Below are 9,831 nucleotides of genomic sequence, written 5' to 3'. Positions count from 1 at the left end.
GTTGTGAGGGCATAGCTGCTACCCTGCCATCGGTCTTCGGGTAGAGCCCGTTCTCTGTAGGCTTCTGCCGCCTGCTTTTGCGCCGTGGTCATCGCTCCTTTGCCTTTAGCACTGCTAGGGGAGGCTTGGGTTTTGTTGTTTGCTGGTACACCTGTAAAGCGAGGCTTTTCTGCTGATGGTGGGAGACCAACATGCACAGCAGTTATAAGATGTGTGCTTTTTGACTGTGCAACGAGTGTACAGTAGAACAACTGAAGTAGCGCAGTACCCTGTGCTTGACCAGACAGAATTTTAGCTATGAGTACAGGGTTTTTTTGAGAAATAATGGTAGTACTAGCAAAAAGAAGTATATATAGTGTGTCCAGATCCGTCTTGGAACTCTTAAAGCAAAGAAAAATGCTTTAAGAGTTTGTGAGGAGTGTTTGCATTTTGGTGGCTGACAAACAAAGCAGATTCCTGCTTGAGCTTGGCAGAGGAATTGTCTGTGGGTATGTGGGGAAAGGATTAAGAATTCACCTCTCTTTCTGTAGAAGACCATGTTTTTACTCTCTCAAATAAAAGGCCACTGTTGCGTCACTACAGGTATTAGGAAATATCTGAATTTCTGTTTGCTCTGCTTCTGCTTATCTGTTCTCCTTTCTTGCTGTTCCACATGCATCTGATAGGTACCTGTGATAAACCCCAGCCCTTGTTGAAGGCAAAGCTCCTGTTGAATTCATGGATGCTAGAGATTTGCTTCTGCTGTCCTTGGTCATGGTTGCCTTCTTCTTTTTTTTTTTTTATGTGAAATAACTTATAAGCTTTAATTGTTTTTCTGTACTGTAGTTCAGTTGCCTTTAGATCTTATATTTACTTGGATAATTCTTTCTTGAAAACTAGCTGTATGGGTTGTCTTTGGCACAAATGCCAGGTTTTCGGTACTGGGGAGCTGCAAGGGTGCCTAGTGGGGGAAGTGACCGTGGAGTACCATGGGCACAGATGATTCTGGACAGCTTTGAAACTGATGAAAACAACCCATTGCATGCTAAAACCTCAACCTATCAGATGAGTTTATGAGCGGCAGCACCACACACATCTTTAAGAAAGAGTGGCAGCTGTGAGGGGCAGGAGACACAAATGGACATACAGGGGAAGACATGCAGATAAACAGGAGGAAGAAGGATGAGATACACTAAGAGACATGAGAGGAGAGAACAGAGGAGGACCAGAGGAAGGGGACATTGTCGGGCAGTCCATGCCACAGAAGCTACACCCTCAAAGGGACTGCTTCCTGTGGAGGCTGCACACTGGAGCAGGGACACTCCTGAATAGACTGTGGGCTGCAGGTAAGCCATGCCAGAGCATGTATACGTACCCCTGAAGGGACTGCAACCTGTGGGCAACCCATACTGGAGTGGGGACACCCTGAGGGACTGCAGCCTGTGGGTGACCCACCCCTGCAGCCCATGGCAGACCCATACTGGGGCAGAGACTCTGCCAGAGGGATTGCAAACCTGTAGGTAAGTCACTCCAGTCCAGGTACACCTGCTGGAGCAAAGTAACAGTTAAGAAGCAACCAGCAGTGGAGGAACATGAGTAAGAAGCAAGGCATGGCAGAAAAACCATTACGCACTGACCCTTGCCTTCTGCGTCACCTCGCTGAAGGGCTTGGGAGGGATTGAGTGTAAGGAGCAGTGAAAACAAGAGCAGTTCAGATAGAAAGGTGGGGAGGAAAGGTCTCTGACTGAAGCTGAGCCTGGGGAAGGAGGACGAAAAGTGCTTTCCTAAAAGTTTGGTGGTTTGTCCTTTTTTTTTTTTTCTTAATACCTTTTTTTTCTCAATTTTTTCTCAACAGATCAGTCTTTAATTGTCTCTTAATTGCCAATAATTTAAAGTAAGGAGAAATCCCTGAGTTGAGACTGTTTTGCCCGTGACAGTAGTTGGTGGGGAATGCAGGTAGCAGCTGGACCTGGTGTGGCCTGGGGCTGGAGTATTTCAGTGGTGTGAAACTTGGAAGGGGTTGTGTTTTTTTGTTACTAGGAATTTGTGTTACAAGTGTATGTCTTGTGTATGGGAAGTTAATGCAAACAACGTGTCAACAGGTGGAAAACTTGCCAGCTGCGAAGGGGATGGATAAGAATTGGGGTGGTCTTGTCCCAACCTGTGAGACCCCTGGAAAAAAGTGTGCTTCCAGTAGGGCTCTCAAGATACCATCTCAGCAGGTCCAGAGCCAGGAGCTGACTGTCTTTGTCAGAATAATGGGCTGGTGGTAACAGGGGTATTTAGTGTTCAGTGCGAAAAGGTGGCCCTTGGTTGGAGGTGAGCAGCTGGTAGCACTGAAGTGACCAAATTGCAAGCTGTGCTGGGTTGGCAGGCTGTTGTGGAAGAGCTGCCCCAGTTACAGTGATTTGGCAAATCTGTGGAAACAGGACTACTGCTCCCCATAGCGTGACCATGCAGCTGCCCTTTGCTTGTACTGAAATTGAAGAAATGCTGGACACCTACAGCAGCCATCCCAGGGAGATTTCCTTGCAGTGGCTGTGGTGGTGCTGGGAAACTGGAGCTGGTGGGATATAGCTGATGGCTGGAGAAAGCACTGCTCTCGTGAGTTTGGAGCCTGTGCCACTTGTAAGCACTGCCCTGCACAAGGGAGGAGGCCTGTGCGGTTGTCTGGTGGAATGGTATGTGGAGGAATGGCCTGGTCCTGCAAGCAAGATAACCCTGTGAAGGGAATTAGCAGAAGGAGGTAATCAACTGTGATTGCTTTGACTGCTGGAGCGCATTCACGGGGAAGGGACCCGAGATAGATGGTGACTGTCAATGCCATGGCCTGAAAACTCTGGTGGCTGGACACTGTTACTAATGCCCCTCATCTCAGAGACTGTTTTGTCCTGGACAGTGGACACAGCACCCTGCACCCTTTCCTAAACCACTGAGGTATGAAGGGGTCTTCACTCATAGACGAAAACTCCTTTTGATGTCAGTGGGAGGATGCTGTATTAGAGTAGAATTATGTGATGCTTGTCATATACTGAAAACTATTTACACTGTATCTGTTACAGGAAGTGAAGAAGAAAGATGGAACTAATTAGTCTTCCTGTTTTCTCTTTGTGAACGGTATTGTTGGTTTAACATTTTTTTAAAGTCATTGGGGTAGGGACTGTTTGTCCTCGATCAGCACCACGTCTAGCAATGCTGAACTGGTGAGTTGGAAGGGCTGATCTGTGCCACTGGAGTATTAAGATAACGTTGAAATGTGTCAGCAAAGCTGTTGTGGCCTAGGCAGTCCTCCTCCTGTGGTTCCCCATTGGTATTTTAGATGTTTGATTTAGCAAAATACTTAGAGCATGTGTCAATTAAGTAGATAAATGGGATTATTCAAGAAAATAAGCTTTTTTTGTCTGGAAGTGCTGTCGGCAGTTGTCGAAGTTAAGGTCATGATAGCATTTCAGCTGTGTTGGTTTGTGCTGTAATTGCTTTAAAAGATGTAGGTTTTGGATATCTAGGGTACTGTATAAGATTTCAGTTGAGGAAGAATGTCTGTTCTTCCACACTGCATTTGCAAAATCTGGTTCTTGCCACCTCTTTCCCCTACTGCCCTTTCCCACTTTGAATGGTTTTGTTTTATAAATAAGTATAGTAGGATGGGTTGATTTCATACTCCTTTAAAATAAACAGGTGGGCTGAAGCAATGAAATGCAGATACCCACTCTGTTAAGTCAAAAGGCCAATCTTCATAAATTATCTGATCTATGTGATTATGAAATGGGTCTTGGTTTGGTGCTCTCTCAGTAATACTGAGTCAGTGAAGTAAATGCAATAAACATGGACCAAATAACAGGGTTTTATAGCTATAATTAGATAAAGTGCAGTTTGCATGTATTAGTCTTCATAGTAAGGCTGTGATATTTGACCTGTTTGAGTTGCTATCCTATATACCCAACTCGGGACCTTGACTAAGACCCTTCTTTGCTTGCATATAGGCTCTTCAGTTGGAGTTGAGCCACCCAACTGATCCAGTAGGAAGAGTTCAGTGTTGGAGATTGTCTGATATACTGACTCTGAAAACATCTGAAGTTGAGTAGTTGTATGGACAACTAAAATGAACTTTCAGAACTAAAACCAAATGTATAGCTCTATCTGAAGTGGAAGACACTGTGTATGATGTGCTAATAAGGAAGACTTATAGTATTGGCTAAAGGTGGTGTTCAGGAAACTGAGGAGTAAATTTTGATATTTTAGCAGTCTATCAAAATAGTTATTGAATGATTCTTACTAACTTCCATTCTAAGGACGTGCAAAGAGCAGAACAGAAGTCTTGTGAAATCAGGGAAAAAGTAACAATAAAAAAAGCCTAAAGCTGTTTTCTTGGGGTTTATGGTACTCTAACATATCTTGTAACTCTGAATCACTGGCTAGCAAGATCTGTGGCAGTGGATTTGCTGTTTTAACTGTATTTCAAAATAGACGGTACTAGTTTAATAACGATAGGAGCTTTCTGAACATGGTGTGCCTCTTTCTAAAATAAAGTCGGCAAGCAAAGCCTGCAAAACCTAGAAAATGCCTTATTTAAGCATAATCAGTCTGATCTCAGTTTCCCTATTATGTCTTTAAACTTTAGTCTAAAAATGAATGAAAGGTTTTATATTTTTTGCCTCTGAATAACACTGTCACTTTTTGTTGTTGATGATTATTTTAACTTGAATACCAACTAGAGGTGTGTATTGTAAAGTTATTCTGGGACTGAGGAGAGGCAATAGAACGGCTTTTAAGTTAAGGAAGTAAAATTCAATCTTTGGTGAATTGCACGCAACATTGCATTTGCCACAGACTTCCTAGAAAAACTTTAGTAAATCTCTTAAGCAGTTTGTCTTGCCACTTTATTTGCCTGGTCCACAAAACTGAACTCATGGAGTCATGTTCTGGTTTTGAGTCTCTGTTGTTCTTGTAACAGTTGTCAGTGGCAATTCTAATTATAGCACTTAATGTAAATCACTTTCTTCAAGGCCTTCATGATCAGTTGATACTGAGGTTGTTCATTGTCTTGGTTCCCAGGTATAAGTGGGAAGGGTAGCGCATGTCATTTAATTGATAAACATATTGCTGGTTTTAGCTTTTTAAAACAATTGTCTGTAAGTTACAAGTCAATAAGTCTGTAAGTTGATGTCTATAAGTCAATGAAGAAATGAATTCTGCATTCATGTGGCATTTGGATGTAACTGGGCCCATTGTGCCTTGTCTGCTGAGTGAAACCCAAGACTTTCAGAAACATATAAATGTAATAAAACACCTGAATGTAACTAGAAGTAATTAATAGCCTTAGTGTAATGCATATGCACACAAGGAGGAAATTCAGTTTGCACAGATGCATGAAACTCAAGTTTCCTGAAGTAATTCTGCAATGTTGAAGAGCTTTCTAAATGTGCCTTCCAAACCAAAACAAAAAACCCCACGTAGCTGATGTTTGACTTCTGTTTTTTATGTGAAGTCATTTTGATCTTTTGGTTAATAATCTATCACTGTATAGTAATTGTGACCTTTCATTCTTAAGAAGGTAACAGTTCTGTTTCTCTTGGCCCTACTTGATTGTCTTGTCACCCTGTTTTTTTCTTTGTCTCTCCCCTGCTGCTCAGGCCATGATTTGTGTCCAGGCTTACCCTGCTCTGTTCTGTGACCTCTCTGCTTGTCTTCTGTTATCTTCTTTTGACCTTTTTGGTTGTTGGTGGGGCTGTCTCTCCCTTTGGGCTGTCTTTTATTTTCCACTGTCAGTGTCTGGCAATAGATTGGCTAAAGTAGCTGTTAAGAGCAGTAGTAGTTATTCACTTTACCGTCATAGGGTTGCAGGTTTTTTTGGTTTGTGGAAGTGTTTCAGGGGCAGTCTTGTCACACATAGGAGCCAGGAGGGGGTGTAGTATAGATCTAATTTAAAAAGTGATCTTTTAGCGAACTCGCCTGTTACTATAAAGTGTTACCAGGCATAAGTGAACTAACATTTTGATAGACTTTGGAGATAATGCAAATACTTGTTTCTGAGATTAAAGGTACCCTTCCCTCTTGTTGATAATCAAACTCAAACAGAAAACTGAGAAGTGTGATTGTACTGGAGCTTCTCCAGGAAGTGGCTGGAAGACATCTAGCATGTGCAGAATGCCACATCTGTTCTTGGGTTTGTCTTCATTCCTCAGTTGAATCTTTATTGAACTTGAACCACTGAAATTTTCCATGCAGGTTGTCTACCTCGGGGTAAATAGTTTTTCCAGTTACGTAGCTGATCACAAGCTTGATGTAAAATGTTGGTAACTTTAACAATAGATTGTTGTCTGTGATCTTGTATATGTGGAAAAGGGAATGGAGCAAGCTCATGATCTGTATTAGCAATCTCTTTCTGCAAAAATTCTTAGAGGGTTAAAAGCAAGCAAAAAGGGACTTGGATGTTTGACCACAAATTGGGATATTGGAGAAGCATGAAAAATTGGAAAGTTATCAGAGGCTTCTGTTTGATCTTGTGTAACATTTTCATCTTCCTGCTCTTTCTCCCAGCAACCCTGTCTCCAATAATCTGTGCATTGAGGATGGACTCGACTTTATGCAGAAACCTTAAGGTACTTGCTGCGAATGTTACATCCATACTACTTGATGGGTTGCTTTTACTCAGCAAGTGAATGACAACATCGTAGCAGAGGCAAATCTGAAGGATAGCAATGCAAAGATATGAAGTCAAGTACAGTTATTGGGGAGGAACACAGGAAAATGGCAGGGTATGGGAACACACAAGTGGCTGAGACTTTTCTCTAACAACTTAGAGACAGAGGTGACAGTTTTTCAGCACTGTGAAGGAAATCAGAGTGCTTCAGGCTGGAAATGCCTGTTGAAGGTTCCGTTCCAACCCCCTGCTCAAAGATGGACCAAATTTCAGCAGCTTGCTGTATGCATAGTGCATAGATAGGATAGTGATAGCTTGTGATAAAAGATGGAAACCAGTGAAGGGATGCTAAGTTTGAGATGCACACAGTCATCAGGGGTCAGTGCTGGGGCCAATAGTCTTTGATGTCTTCATTAATGACCTGGAAGATGGGACATATGAGCAAGTTTGCTGACAATACAGAACTGGGAGGAGTGGCTGATAAACCAGCTGGGTGTGCTGCCATTCAGAGGGACCCGGACAGGCTGGAGAAATGGTCTGACAGGAACCTCATGAAGCTCAACCAAGGAAAATGCCAAGTCCTGCACCTGGCAGGAATAACTCCATACATCAGCACAGGCTGGAGGCTGACTGGCTAGAAAGCAGGCTGGCAGAAAAGGACCTGGGGGTGCTGGTGGATGCCATTTGACTATGAACAGCAATGTGCCTGTGGTGGCAAAGAAAGCCAACGGCATCCTGGGCTGCATTGCTGGCAGGTTGAGGGAGGTGATCCTTCCGCTCTACACAGCACCAGTAAGGCTATGTCTGGAGCGCAGTGCACAGTTTTGGGCTCCCCAGTATGAGACATGGATGTACTGGAGCAAGTCTGGCTTAGGGCTACGGAGATGATGGTGGGATTGCAGCATCTGACATGCAAGGAGGGGCTGAGAACTGGGACTGTTCAGCCTGGAGAAGGCTTGGGGTGATCTCATCAATGTGTAAATACCTGATTTTTTGGGGGGGGTGGAGGGGTGTGAGGAAGACTGGGCAAGACACTTCTCAGTGGTGCCCAGTGACAGGATGAGAGGCAACAAGCACAAATTCAAATGGAAGACTCTCATTTTAAACAAAAGAAGACTTTCATGGTTGAACACTGGAACAGTCTTTCCAGAGATGTTGTGGAGGCTCTGTCCTTGGAGATGGGAAAAGCTGACTGGATGCTCCTGAGCAACCTACTGTAGTTAACCCCACTTTGAGCCAGAGGGTTGGAGTGGCTGATCTCCAGAGGTGCCTTCCAAGCTCTGTTGTTCTGTGATTTTGTCAAAGATGACACCCAGGCTGCTGCCTGGACTATTACAGAGCGATAGACTGAGAAGGAGGTTGTGTGGAGGGATGCAAGTTGTGTATATTGCTTATTTTAAACAAGTTGAAATTTACCTGACACTGTGTAGTCACAAGACTTAAATTCAGATAATCCTTAGGGGAAGACAGATCTGGAGAAAGCAGGAGTTAATTTCTGAGTTATTTATACTAAGATTGTGGTTGAATGAGTTTCTGTATTACAAGATTAATAATTAGGGAAAGCAAAGTAGTGCAGAACCAGAAATCTGAGAGTGATAACAATGTGGGAGAAAACCCATAATGCTGGAGGCAGTTAGGGAAGACCAATTTTTTAATAGTGTGAGTCAGGAGGATAAGATACAGGCTGTAAACTTTGGGGTGACAGGATGGTAGTAGTGGCTCTGAGCGTGAATGATTTAACAGAATGCAAGGAACCAAAGCCTAGATTAAAGACTGTCTAGGGTAGATTTAAAGGAGAGGAATTGTGGCAGACTGGATGGTATGCTTATGTTAAGAGGAGGGAAGATGGTGCAATAGATGTGGCAAGTGGGCTTTAAAAACAAACCACATCTGTTTGAGTGGTTTGCTTGGAAGGGGAAGATAGAGGACTGCAAGATTTAGAGTATGTAAGATGGAAATGAAATGGGTTGGGTTACTGGAGCAATTGGAGCTCTTGGAGGGCAAAAAAGCATCCAGCCTTGTATGTCAGCTGTAGTGGAAGAAGCTGAGCAGTGAGATGAGGAGGAATATAATCTTTTTGCCAGCTTTTGTCAGGATATGAAGATTTCAAAGAAGTTTGAAGGAGTTGAGCCTTTACATGAACCATGTTTCCATAAACGCATAACTTTTTGATTAAGGTGGGCAAGTAGAGTGGTAGATAATAAGTGACTTTAAAAATTAATTTGTGAAATTTTCTGTCAGAACTGCTCTGTGGCATGCTAAGTATGTAACTAGTTTTACTGGTTTACTACAGCACCCTTCAGTATTTGTGTCCATCATTCCCTGGGAATTGCATAATGCCAAATAGTGGTGTCAGAGTTCACTGGGATTTTTACCTTTCATTTTAACTGAAATGAGGTTCTGTGGTTTTGACACACTTAATATTGGTTTTGCATTTTACTGAAGACTATGGTTTAAAAGAAACTTAATTACTTTATTGTGAGAAATGTTTTGCTAAAGATCAAAAAAGCTCTTAATTTTGCTAATTGCAAGGTGAATAGTTTTGCATTATCTTAAATATATTGCTTTCAATAATAGTTGCTGAGTACCTAGGCTAGACTATACCTTCTCATAATTGGCCTGGGCTAATTCATACCTTGAGTCAAATTATTGAAGTTGTAGCATGCATAAAGGAAGTCTTATGCTGTCCTTTGGACAGGTAAGGTAAAAACATGTTTACAAGTGTAGACAAAGATCAAAAGCTGAAGTGAAGCATTGTACAAATGAAAAGATTAGGACTATCTTGGCAATGCTACTTGTAACTTTTTGCTTTGGAATTGTTGTATTTCTTAAAGCAATTTTTGAACATTTGATAGGTGCTTCTAGTGGACCAATCTTTTTTTCATTAAAACAGCGGGATAACTAATAACATATCTTTGCCAATTTGTGCTGGTAGTTCGTTTGGTTTGTTTTAGGCCACTTGAATTATTGGCCTCCTCTTCAGAAAAACTTCTTTGTAAACCAAAGACTGTTCTGTTTTGTTTGTTTCCCTTGGTAGGGCTCATCTCAGCTTTGTCAGCAGTACAGTCCATGAAGAGGAGTCTGTAAATGAAGTTAAACATTCATTTTTACATTGTTTGCAAGTGTCCTATTTTTATTAATTCCTCTCGTCCTATCGCTTGTTACTTCGGAGAAAAGACCGACCCCCACCTCGCTACAACCTCCTTTCA

The sequence above is a fragment of the Aptenodytes forsteri genome, unplaced genomic scaffold (assembly GCF_000699145.1).
Source record: "Aptenodytes forsteri isolate BGI_AS27 unplaced genomic scaffold, ASM69914v1 Scaffold103, whole genome shotgun sequence".
Classification (NCBI taxonomy): Eukaryota; Metazoa; Chordata; class Aves; order Sphenisciformes; family Spheniscidae; genus Aptenodytes; species Aptenodytes forsteri.
This window is presented reverse-complemented; position numbering follows the sequence as displayed.